The 12567-nt window shown below is 48.8% G+C and overlaps 1 non-coding gene and 1 pseudogene across 1 annotated transcript; one reads left to right on the top strand and one right to left on the bottom strand.

The window, feature by feature from the left end:
- The first annotated feature begins 434 nt into the window (after window positions 1–434).
- Window positions 435–527, top strand: LOC113457118 (annotated as a pseudogene).
- A 3041-nt stretch (window positions 528–3568) lies between these two features.
- On the bottom strand, window positions 3569–3670 carry LOC113457120. Its single transcript, XR_003377754.1, has one exon. It is a non-coding gene; the product is annotated as a U6 spliceosomal RNA (small nuclear RNA).
- Window positions 3671–12567: the final 8897 nt, after the last annotated feature.

Raw genomic sequence — 12567 nt, 5'->3', positions numbered from 1 at the left:
CAGCCCCTTAAACAGTCCTTCCCCACCCGCATCCTGCCAGAAGCCATTGGTTGTGGAGGGCTACACTTCAGCATCCTTACCACATTTTTAAGGGTTCTCTTTGATGGCTGTCTGTCTAGGCTGTTATTTTGTAGGGGTGGGGATGGGGTGAGAGTATGGGTTGTCATAGAAGCTTTCTGTATTCCTCTTTCTCAACTGTGAGTCCACAATAATCAATACCACTGCAAGGGGCTAAAGAGATGGCTTGTAGGTTAAGAGCACTGGTTGCTCTTCCAGAGGGCTTAAATTCAATTCCCAGCAAACCACATGGTGGCTCACAACCATCTATAATGAGATCCAGTGCCCTCTTCTGGCATGCAGACATACATGCAGGCAGACCATGGTATACATAATAAATAAATAAATCTTTTTTTTTTAAATGTCACTGCAAAACCTTGCTTCCGAAGCACATATACTAAAATTGGAGCAATACAGAGAAGTTTAGCATGGCCTCTGTACAAGGTTTTAATTACATTTAAAAGATTTTTTTGGTTATGAATTCTCTCATTATTGGTAATGTTCTCTTGCTTTTAACCCCTTCTCTTCAGAACATTCTTCTCTCATACCTCCCTTTCCTTTTTGAGACAGGATCTATGTTAATATATCCCTGATTGATTGGCATGGAGCTTCCTGTATAGGCCAGTGTAACCTTGAATTTACAGAGATCGCCTGCCTCTGCCTCCTGAGTGCTGGGATTAAGGACCTAGTAACCATGCCTGGCCTTTCTTCCTTTTATTTATATGCCCTTCTTTGTTTTCCCCCTACTCGCTTCCTTAATTTTATTCATTTTCTATTTCTGTATTTACTCAAAGTACTTTTTACCTCGATAGTGTGCATCCTGTTGCTGTTTCCGGCCTATAGTCATCGTGGCGTGTAAGTGGACTTTGGGTGGTTTTAAGCGTATTTCTGCGTCTTACTCTGGTTATTCTTGTTGCTGTTGTCGTGGTTAATTTCCTCTTCTGCGAGTGGACCCTCAAAAGCGTGTTGCTTACTGAGAAGATACTGAAATACAACTAGGAAGCGTCCAGACCAGTGGATGTTCAGATTGATACGCAGAAGCATTAGAAACAGGAATCACCAAAGCTACATGGCTGCCCACAAGCTCCCGTGTAAGAAAGGGCACTGTCAGAGAACCACAGACAGCTGACGAGTGCTGAGATCAGGAGAAACAGTCTTCCCCAGGGAAGAGCACCCAGATCGGTTATCCAGTACCAAATGGTCAGCCCTGGAAACGTACATACGAGTAACATTATATAGGCTGAGCAAGTTGTACTTACATCTTAGTAACACACATGCAATCACCACCACCAACAAAGCAAAAGAGGCCATGAATTTGGGGGGTGGGGTGTACATGCAAGGGGTTGGAGGGAGGAAAGCTAAGGGGGAATGTAGGCAGAGGCTGCTTTTCATTCTGTGCCACCCAGGCCCGAAATAACCATACAGAAACTGTATTGTTACAACGCTGCTTGGCCTATTAGCTTATGCTTCTCATTGGCTAACTCTTATACCTTAAATTAGCTTATTTCTATTCTGTATTTTACCATGAGGCTCATGGTTTACCAGTAAGGTTCCGGGTGACAGCTCCATGGCTTCTCTTTGACTCTGCCTACTCTCTCCTCTGTGTGCTTGGAATTACCACCTTGCCTTACTCTGCGCTGCTATAGGCCCAAAGCACTTCTTTATTAGCCAATAGTATTCACAGAATACAAAGGGGAATCCCACATAAGGGGAAAAGATATCATAATCTCAGCTTTAGAAAAGAACAAAAGCTTTAGAATGAGCCTTGAAGCAGCATCCTTCCATGCTTGACTTCTGCTTTGGTTCCTTCACTGACCCCTCCCCCCTCCCCCCCAAGATAGACTGTGACCTGAATGTTTAAGTCAAACCAAATGAATTCTTTCCTCCCTGGTTGCTTTTGTTCATGGTATTTGTCACAGCCACAGAAAAATGAGGACAAGCTTGACCGCAACTTCCAGGAGCCAAGGGACACAACTAAGGGGTACAACAGACCTAAGGAGCCACTGCCTGGGAAGAGGAGCTGAGAAAACTCAAGCACAAAAATCTATGCATGAAATTATAGTGAAAACTCTCCAAATCTAAACAGAGATGCACATACAAGGAGGAGAGTCATTTAAAGTCCTAAATGGACATGGCTGGAGAAGAACCCAGCCTTGGCACATTTCAGCTGGAACCACGTTAAAAGATCCAAGTAAAAACACACCAATACACTGTAGGCATGTGACACATCAGAGTACTGTCAGAATTTTTTAAAAATTTATTTTTTTTTAAACAATCTTTTCTCATTTTACATACCTATCCCAGTTCTCACTCTCTCCCTTCCCCTCCCCTTCCCTATCCCCAATCCACTCCTCAGAGAGGGTAAAGCTTCCCACGGGGAGTCAACAAAGTCTGACACATCACTTTGAGGCAGGACCAAGGCCCTCCCCCCCCTATATCTAGGCTGAGCCCTCCCTCCAAAGAGAATGAGCTCCAAAAAGTCAGTTCAAGCGCTGGGGATAAATGCTGGTCCCATTGACAGTGGCCTCATAGACTGCCCAAGCCACACAACTGTCACCCACATTCAGAGGGCCTAATTTGGGCCTATGCAGATTTCCCCACTATCAGTCCAGAGTTGATGAGCTCCTGCTAGCTCAGGTCAGCTGTTTCTGTGGGTATCCATCATGGCCTTGGCCCAATTGCTCATATTGTGAGCCTTCTTAACCCAAACTATTAGGGCCAGGAAAGTGTGAAATGATCATTGTTGTTGGTTTTTTTTTTCCCCTCTTTGAGGGTTTTGTTTGTTTTCAGGGATTGATTTATTTTACCCAGTGGTTTGAGGGCATTGTCCAGTTTGAGGACCATCTGGATCAGGAAACAGCCTGGAGTAGAAAGTGATAGCCAAGTCCCTACCCCAGCAGCCTACTCCAAAGGCCTCCTTCCTGCAGCTTGGCCCTACCTACTGTCTGCAAACTTCGAAAACCCCACCACCACCTGCTAGGAAACAAGTGTTGGAGAGATTGACACTAAACCATAACATTCTGCCCATGGTTCCTGTACGCACATAGCCATGTCATAATGCCAAATCAACTTAAAAAATCTCCATAGTCTTAGAATTCCAACTCTTCAGAGATCTGCAGATACTAAGATTCAAGGTAGTCTCTTCTCTTTTTTCTTCTCCTCTTCCTCTTCTCCTTTCTTCCTTTTTCACATTGCAGTAGGTACCCTTATTTGTTCAAGAGCTCATACTGTAAGCACCAAACAGGCCTGGGCTTTGATCTGTGAGTACATATCACATCAGGGGAGAAGCAGCCTGACCCATGAACAAAGCTGAAGATTGAAGGTTCATGGCTATCACACTGTAGATTCGGGATTTCTCTAGCCTAGGATCTAGCTAGGGTTTTTTAGGTACTTTTGAATGTCCCACAGGGTGTCTGCATTCTTCTTGAGCTGAGTGACATTATTATCCTTCAGCTTCTGTTTGATGACACTGGTTAATCCCTGAGTGTTAAGGATGCACAGGAGACAGAGAAAGCAAAGAATGAACGTCACAAATCTGTGAGTCATCCTTGCTCAGGGCCATGCTGATCTTCTCTGTATCAAGGCAGTCTTTACCTGGGTCCCTGGAAAAAACAAGTTCTCGGTTACTTATTTTCAGTATAAAATGGTACAGAGTATTGCCCTTCCAAAAAGGAATATGGACCGCGAGGATGGATCAGACCAGGGCGTGGCCAATAGAACCAGGCGACCGAATCTGACAACTCCAGGCCCAACATCTGAGGCTCCTGGTGCTGTCTGCTGAGTTTCAGTGGGCTCTGTGGCCTTGTCACTGTAACCCCGCCTCCTGTGGCATGTGAGACCTCTTTCTTGGCTGGCTCCACCATGTGCCCGTAGAGCTGCTTGGCAGATATTCATATTCTTAGCACTTCTAATAGCATGGGGTATCTGTTTGCAGTTTTCTGAACAGCTCAATCGGGCTGCATGCTGGGAATGCAACTCAGGTACACAGTACCTGTCTTTAAAAGCTTCTGAAAGCTTGATAAAAATCCCCATGACCCTCTAAGTCTTCTGACTTGCATGACCTCAAAACCAGTACCATATGAATGATGAAACCTTCCACTCCTGGTTCTGAATGGAGCCTGACCTGGGGTGGCAGAGCCTGGAAAAACATTTCCCTAAGAGAATTTTTTGAGCATGAGGCCTTTGAGACACTCTGTTTAGGAGCTCTCCTTTGAAATAAATGTTTTTCAAGAGGGTTTTCAGTTTTATTCCTGGGAATGGGGTCTTGCCCTCATGGCATCATTCTCTTGTCCCAGAACAAAGTTTCTGGCTTGTCCTTAGCTGCACCCGTCTCTGTTAACAGCCACAGCTGCTCTGCACACATCTGCCTTGTCTCCTCTGTCTGCGACTTGGTGTTCACGTTCCTCTCCTGAAAAAATCTGTATATTTGCCACATCTTACCTACTTCCTGCTCACTCTCGTTTGAAGCCTAGCTGAAGAAAGTGAGCGATAGCCATGCCACAGCCTGGATGCCTTGAAATTTCTCCCACCAAGCAGATCAGTCCATCACGGTTCAATTTAGCCTCACTCAGTTCTTTAGGACACAGAACATACACGCATGGCCAGAATGTCACTGACCGCACTCCAGTTCCCTTTGCAACCTTTGTGCCCTCCCTGAAACCCAGCAAGCCTGACTTCACTGTGCATCCCCATCAGCACGGTGGCCTTCTGAACTCCCACCGGAAAAACCCAGTTAAGTCCGTGTATGGTGTTCTAGGGTTTTTCTAGCCTGCAACTCCAGACTCCCATTCTCCCACAGTCTGGTCCAAAGGGCTGCAGCTAATATGGGCAGGTTTCTCACAAGAACCTTCTTGGCACCAGTATTTTGTGTTAGGTACATTTCTCACCTCTGTGACCAAATACTTAATAAGAAGCAACTTAAGGACTGAGGACATTGCATAGTGGGTGAGAGTGTAAGCAAAAGGACCCGTGTCTGAATCTCTGGCACCAACGTAAGAGCGGGACATGCCTGTACATACCTATACCTGTAGCAGTATGGGGTGGACACAGGCTTTTCCCAGGGGCTCACTGACCAGACAGCATCGCCAGAATAGTAAGCTTCAGATTCAATGAGAGACCCTCTGTGCTGGCTAGTTTTATGTCTGGTGATGGAATCACCGGAGATGAGGAAGAAAATACCTCCATAAGATGGGGCTATAGGCAGCTCTGTAGAGCATTCTCCTAATAAATGATTGATGGGGGAGGACCCAGCCCATGGTCGGCGGTGCTACCCCTGACCTGGTGGTCCTGGGTTCCATAAGAAAGCAGGCTGAGCAAGCCATGGGGAGCAAGCCAGGAGGCAACACCCTCCATGGCCTCTGCATCAGCTCTGGCCTCACACTTCTCTGAACTATTTTAAATAGTAGGGGCACGAAACATAGTTTATTACTTATGTGGAAAGTTATTACTTATGTGCAGGGGACCCAGAGGACAAAAATAGCCATAATTGAAGGCAAACATGACTGACTCCCTCCCCACCTACAGACTACCCCGACACTGAGAGACTTCAGAAGGACCCCCACCCCTTTGAGAAATACTGCTTCTCACTCTCCAAACTACAGATGATGTATTCCTAAATAAACCGTCCATTATTCCTGCTGAGTGGGAGTGCTTATGGCTTTCCAGAGAGAGCTAGGCAGGGTTTGTAAGGGAGGTGGGATAGGGTGCCACGAGCTCTCAGGGTCCTGCTGAATGCCACCTCTTTCCCACAGCTGGCATCCTGCCATTCTGGCCGTGGCACTGGGTGGGATCTATATCTCGCTATAGATACCCTTCTCTGTCCTAAGATCTGTTGCCAGGGTTCTCACTCCGTTTCTGGGTTGCAGGCTTTCAGTCGCTATCACAGCAGAGACTTCGTGGTGTCGTTCAGGGATGCTGAGTGAGAACATGTCAGGCCTTGGCTTCAGGTGGTGTTGACATTCTCCACGTCTTAGCTCAGCTCTGTCGGTTAGCTCCCTGGCCCCTTGCCAGAGCACAGTTGTTGCTGCATTGAAAAATTCAAACCTTCCTCTTAGCAGTGAAATCTTCAAAATCCGCTGAGCATCAGCTCAGGCACTAACTAACTGGAGCCCATAACACTGGAGGTGTGGCTGCCACAGTCTCTTAGGAACTCAGTCTGTTGATGTGTGAAAACCTGTTACTGTTACGTGGTGTGGGACCTGTGGTGATCGGAGTGGAGGCTGAGGCAGGAGGATCACTCCAAGTTTGAGGTTAGCCTGGTATACATAACAGGTTTCAGGGTTGGATTGTGAGACCCCACCTCAAAAACTAATAAAAAGCATGAATGAAGCTGGCATGGTGGCACACACCTTTAGTCCCAGAATGTGGACGGCAAACGCTGACTCTTGAACTTGAGGCCAACCCAGTCTACAAGGGTTCCAGGACAGCCAGAGCTACACAAAGAAACCCTGTCTCGGGAAAACAAGCAAAAAAAGGTAAATGAAAAGAGGTTATGCTTCCTAAAATGAGTTTAAAAATGTAAGTTTCTTTCATTTCTTTTTTATTTTAAAGTGTAGGTTTCTTTCTTTCTTTTTTCTTTTGAAAAGTGTAAGTTTCTGACTTAGAAGTGTTCACATGTGGCCATAGTCAGGCCTGCTGGGTACAGACCTGTTGGTGCAGGAAGAAATAAAAGTCAGCCAAACCCATCACTAACAGGTCACCATCCCACACCCTCCCCTGTCTCTCCACTGTGAGCTGTGAGCCTGGGGGCACTGGTACTCTGACCTTCATGTTGTGCAGGCTACTAGGACTACAGGGAGCCACCACCATAAGTACAGAGTGTACTCAAGGAATGGTGGCCATTGGCATCCTTGGTCTGGTACATTTCTGGCTTGCTAAATAGTCAACCAACGACCAAATCTATATCGTGAGTCTTGCCAACCTTATCACCTGGATCAATGCTCTTTGGCCTAGCCCAGCTTGGAGTTGTGGGGCCAAGTAAAACATTACAGGTCAGAAATAGCCCCCAGGCTGCTGATTTGCCATCTCCGGGCTGTGCATACTTCACAGGACCAGCCAAGAATTAAGTGTTTGCTAAGTCCTGGGCAGTGGGCCAGACTCTGGGGCCAGTCTTCATCCTCAAGTAGCCGGCGCTTTCTGGTGTAACAAAGTGTCGTCACAAATACCAACGCAAGACAATGAGGCAGCAAAACAAAGTCTACTAAACCGGCTGGCCGAATGGCATGAATGGGTGATGGGAGTTCCTGTGGAAGGATGAGACTCTTCCAGCAAAGGTTGAGGAATGGGTAAGAACAACGGTTTCCAGCAGAGTTCTACCTGGAGCTTAGATAACTTAATCAGCTTCTTTACCTGGTGCTACTGGAAAGTAGGTTCTGGCAACAGCTATGCCATGACATGGCAGGCTATGCCGTGACGTGGTATCTATGCTGAGACGTGGCAGCTATGCTGGGACATGGCAGGCTATGCCATGACATGGCAGGCTATGCCGTGACGTGGTATCTATGCTGGGACATGGCAGGCTATGCCATGACATGGTATCTATGCTGGGACATGGCAGGCTATGCCATGACATGGCAAGCTATGCCATGACGTGGCAGCTATGCTGGGACGTGGCAGCTATGCTGGGACATGGCAGGCTACGCTGTGACATGGCAGGTCAGGGAGGGCTCACATGCTACAGAGGGATAGCTGTCTGTCAAGCCCTCAGACTAAAGAGCTGTCTGTCGATGAGGAAATCTGGAGCAGATGTTAAAGGGAGATGACCAATGGCATTTCAGCCTCATAGCCAGCTTCAGCGGTGAGCATGACTGCCGTTTGTCCTATTCACTTTCTGGCACAATGATTTTTCGGTAGATTATGATTGTCTGCCACTTTGAAGTCCATCAGTGGCGAGATGGACTTCGTGTGGGGCATTAATTGGTCAGGTTGATGCAAGGAGGAGACCAACTGGGGAGCCTCATTGTGTGCCCTGTGCCATCCTGAGATTTCAGGGAAGGTGTGGTTCACGGTTCTGTGTACACTTGGGCGCAGGCTGGCAGCACTTATTCTGTGTGTGCGGTCTGTTTGGCTCATGTGCTTCCCGCACAACCGAGAAGCAGGGGAGTTAATGGCCCTGGACCCAATAGCTGGCAAATGGAAAGCAGCTAATAAGTGTGCTCACCTCACACATCACAGCCAGGAGACAAATGCCCAAGATGTGTTTTGGTTCAACAGTGCTGGGCAGTCTCAGGAGATCTCAGTGGACCTGAGCGCTGATGGCCGCATCTCTGACGATGGACTGTGTGTTGGCTTTTCCCTTCACTTTTCCACTTCCCACGGTTTCTCATCTCCCATTTTCCCGAATCTGCTTTCTAGGAGAATTAAAACAAAAGGCAGAAGGAAACGGCCAGAGTTCACCCTGGTTTTGACATGCTGGAGAGATACCTGGTAGAAGCAGGCAGTAGGTGTTGGCCCCATGACATCCCCATGGAGATGGAGATTTCTTGTTAGCTTATGGTGGCTGCCGTTGCACAGGTTTAGGGAAAGCTTATCTAAAAGGAACCATGGAAGAAAGGAAGCCCTTCAAAGACAGCGCTTCTTAACCAGGGAGCATTTTATCACACTGAGTACAGGGGACAATGCCTGAGGCATTTTCGGTTGTGTGTGTGTGTGTGTGTGTGTGTGTGTGTGTGTGTGTGTGTGGTGGTGGTGGTGGTGGTGGTGGTGGTGGTGACGGAGGTAGGTGCTCCTACTGGTACCTAGTGAATAGAAGCAGGGATACTGCCAGTAGCCAGAGACACTGATGAAGTAGAACTGCTCCATGAGATTACAAGGGGGCGGTAACTAACACCCCATTTGCCAAGCCTTCTGAGCTCCCCACCCCAAGCAGGCTTGGCTCAAATCATCATGGTGTGAAGTTGACAAGATCCCCTTCTATTAGAGATGTGCTGTGACAGAAGGCACTATGGGTAACACAGTGAAAGTGTATTTTCTATTAGACAACAGATTTTGTGGTGGAGTTTAGGGACCTGTAGGATTTATGCCCAGACACATTCAGACTACCCACCAAAGGCTCTGCTCTGCAAAGACCGCTGACTGGCCTCATCGGGACTTAGCTCCGCCCAGTACAATGGGTAGAAACGCTGAAAGGCAGACAGAGGAAGAGTTGAGAAAGAGGCCCAGTTGGTTCCTCCTTGCTCGACCTGCCTCTCCCTGTTTCCAGAGAGCTGGCTCAGGGGTCGGAAGGCCCAGCTCTGGAATTGGCCTAACTGCCTGTCAGTCTCTTAACACCAAGGATCTTAGGCCTGTGTCAAGTTGGAAAAAACTATCCGCGTACATTTTGTTTTAAAGAGTGTCTGTTTTTAGAAAAGCATCGATATTCTGGTTTGAAGAAATTGTAACTTTTTTCCTAAGCCCAGATGATCAGGACTCTGCCCATGCCACAGCTCTGCTGCAATGCTGCTGCTGCCCAGCAGAGGCCGACTTCGGTCTTCCCAGCTCCTGCATGACCGGGGAACCAGCCCCTTTCTATGGAGAATTAGAGGCCTTTTCTTGAATTGACACTTAGGAACTTTTTGCCAGGGACCCACAGTAAGACATGCGCATCTCGATGCACTCTGGGCTTAAGCTTATGTGTGTTTGTCCAAACAATGCTGCTTAAGGTCCTCTGCGCCCGGATCTTTCTGAGACTCGGGTATTTCAAACAATACTGCTACAACGCACACACGTGGCTGATGTGAGAGCCCACCAAAGGGTGGAGACCTTGTTCTGAGACTCAGTGGGAATCTAGGCCATGGAGGAGGGGGAGAGTTGCACTTTGGGGTTACCTGGAAAAGGGCCTTCTGGTACAATGGCTATAATCCCACACTGCCGCATCCATCTGGGGCCTGACTGGATAAGTCACGGCATCTGCACCATACTCCGGTGTCCAGTGTCTGTGAAACAGTGATATCACCTGCGTACAAGGAACTTATGAGGACCAAAAAGCCCTGTATGTGAAATCCGAGGACATGGTTCAGGTTCCGGGGGCCCTCCATGAAAAACAGCTCTGGGGATCCTCACTGCTCGGTTTCTACGCCGACAGCCATAGTGTGGGGCGTGGGGCATGAAGCCTGTTGAAGTGCCCCGTGATTCGTTGAGCATGACCAAGCAAAGAGCTCTGGACTGGCAAGTGTGATGCTCTGGGAATACATGGACACCTGAACTCCAGGGCTCCTGGATCTGAAGCGACAGCAGCCGCATCTCAACCGGGGTACGTGTTAGAAATGTACATGCTGTGAGTATGGCTCAGGGTAGGGAGTTGCTGTGCGTTCCTGTGGTCCCCCACCCCCTGCGATTCTGGTGCCATCTCCATTCTGAGCAGACTGCTGAACTTTAGAGTCACCTGGAGGAGACTTATAGTCAGGAGCACACATGGGAGGGATTTAATCACATGTTTAGAAAGGGGGTCGGATTTCAGTGCCAGGGTGTAACCCGTGGCTCCAGACATGGGAGCCATGCACAGCCACCGAGTTGTGCCCCCAGCCCTAAGCATCTGCATTTTTTTATTGAAAAAATGTCCGCCCCCTCCCCGCCTCCCATTTCCCTCCCCCTCTTCCTACTTCTCCCTCCCCCCACTCTCCTCTCCCTCCCCCCATTCCTTTCCCCCTCCTTCTCCAGTTCAAAGAGCAGTCAGGGTTCCCTGCCCTGTGGGAAGTCCAAGGTCCTCTCCCCTCCATCCAGGTCTAGGAAGGTGAGCATCCAAACAGGCTAGGTTCCTACAAAGCCAGTTCATGCAGTAGGATCAAAACCCAGTGCCATTGTCTTTGGCTTCTCATCAGCCCTCATTGTCCGCCATGTTCAGAGAGTCCGTTTTTTTTTTGTTTGTTTGTTTGTTTGTTTTTGTTTTTGTTTTTTGAGACAGGGTTTCTCCATAGACAGTAACCACATTGGAGCACCGGACTGAGTTCCCAAGGTCCAAATGAGGAGCAGAAGGAGGGAGAACGTGAGCAAGGATGTCAGGAATGCGAGGGGTGCACCCACCCCCTGAGACAGTTCATCTGCATTTTTTTAAAGATTCCCAAATGATGGCAGTGTGTAGAAAGACGGGAAAGCTTTTGGGGTGGGAGTCGGGTATCAGGCAAGCAGGAATACTAACTGTAGTAGAGATTCGTGGGCAGATATGGGCGTGGGGGATGGGTGGCTGGAGACCCACAGAAGGCTCTGAAGAATCTCTAATCTAGATTGTGTTTAAGAAGTCGGATGATGAGACCAGCCACCTGGATGCAAATCCTGATGCTTTCCTCACGAGAGGTGCAAAGGCCAGCGAGGCTCTTATCTTCTTAGCTCTTCCTCCACACAGGCTTCTGTAGGAAGAGAAATTCAGAATAACCAGAGTGCGGGTTGCAATCTTGCATTGAGGTAACAGGCCAGAAATGTTTGAGTAGTGAGAGATGACACTGGAGAGGTGAGGGGTCAAAGTCACAGAGATCCCTGGACTTAAAGGGGCTTAAGAAGCCCCTGGAGAGTGACAGCTGCAGGGAGCCACGTGGGGCATGTGTGGAGAATTTGCCAGAGGAGTGTGAGCCAGGAAGGCTAGAGCAGCGGCAGGTGTGTCAGCTTCCTGCTAGTCAGAGGGTGACGGGGGGGGGGGTGCCAGTCAGAGGGTGACCGGGGTTGCCAGTCAGAGGGTGATGGGGGCTGCTGAGATGGTGACGACACTATCTGCTGTGGAGGGGGGAAGGAGAGGAAGGGGCACAGGTGATCTTATCCTCAACCAGGGAGTACCCTGGGTGCCCAGTCCCAGGACCAGGCTTCCATTTTGGTCTTCCATTCCTGTTGTTCCTTTGGAAACTACAACTCCCAGACTCCTCCTGGACTATGGATACCTGTGAGCACACCTGCGCACAGGTATGGGACATCCTTCCCAGATACTCTTGCTCTCCCTGTTAAAAAGGCAGGGCCACAGGAGGCTCTCTCTCTCGTTCGCCTTTCCTTGTGTGTCCTGTATCTCTCCCCGCCCTTTTGTGTTCCCCTCCCCCATTAAAGTGGACCCACGTGGGAGCCGCCGTGCCGTGTCTGTGTTTGTTCCGCCGTGTGTGTCTGTCTAAGTTTGTCCCGTTTCCTGTGTTTTAAGAAGAATAACAATTCCCATGAGCCTGGGTCTAAGGCACACTGACATGGACCCCCTGCATTTCCATGAAGCAAGGTCTAAGGCACACTGACATGGACCCCCTGAATTTTTATGATCCTGGGTCTAAGGCACACTGACACGGACCCCCTTTATTTCCATGAGGCTGGGTCTAAGGCACACTGACACGGACTCCCCTGTCCCACTTCCTGGCAACCATGTGTGACTTGGGGTTGGGAGTTGAAGGCCAAGAAGACCCATCCGGGCAGGATTACTTCTTGCCATTGGAGCACCACTTATATCTGTGGATTCTCACCTCCAGGACGTCATCCCCACCTGACAGACTGCTGCTGTCAGTCACTCATCCCTCCACAGACAAGCCCATCTCACCTTGAAGCTCTCCTGGCTGGCGATTGTTCTAGAGG

This window comes from Microtus ochrogaster, chromosome 18, assembly GCF_000317375.1.
Source record: "Microtus ochrogaster isolate Prairie Vole_2 chromosome 18, MicOch1.0, whole genome shotgun sequence".
Classification (NCBI taxonomy): Eukaryota; Metazoa; Chordata; class Mammalia; order Rodentia; family Cricetidae; genus Microtus; species Microtus ochrogaster.
The sequence above is the reverse complement of the archived record's forward strand: the minus strand, read 5'-3'. Positions and strand labels throughout refer to the sequence as shown.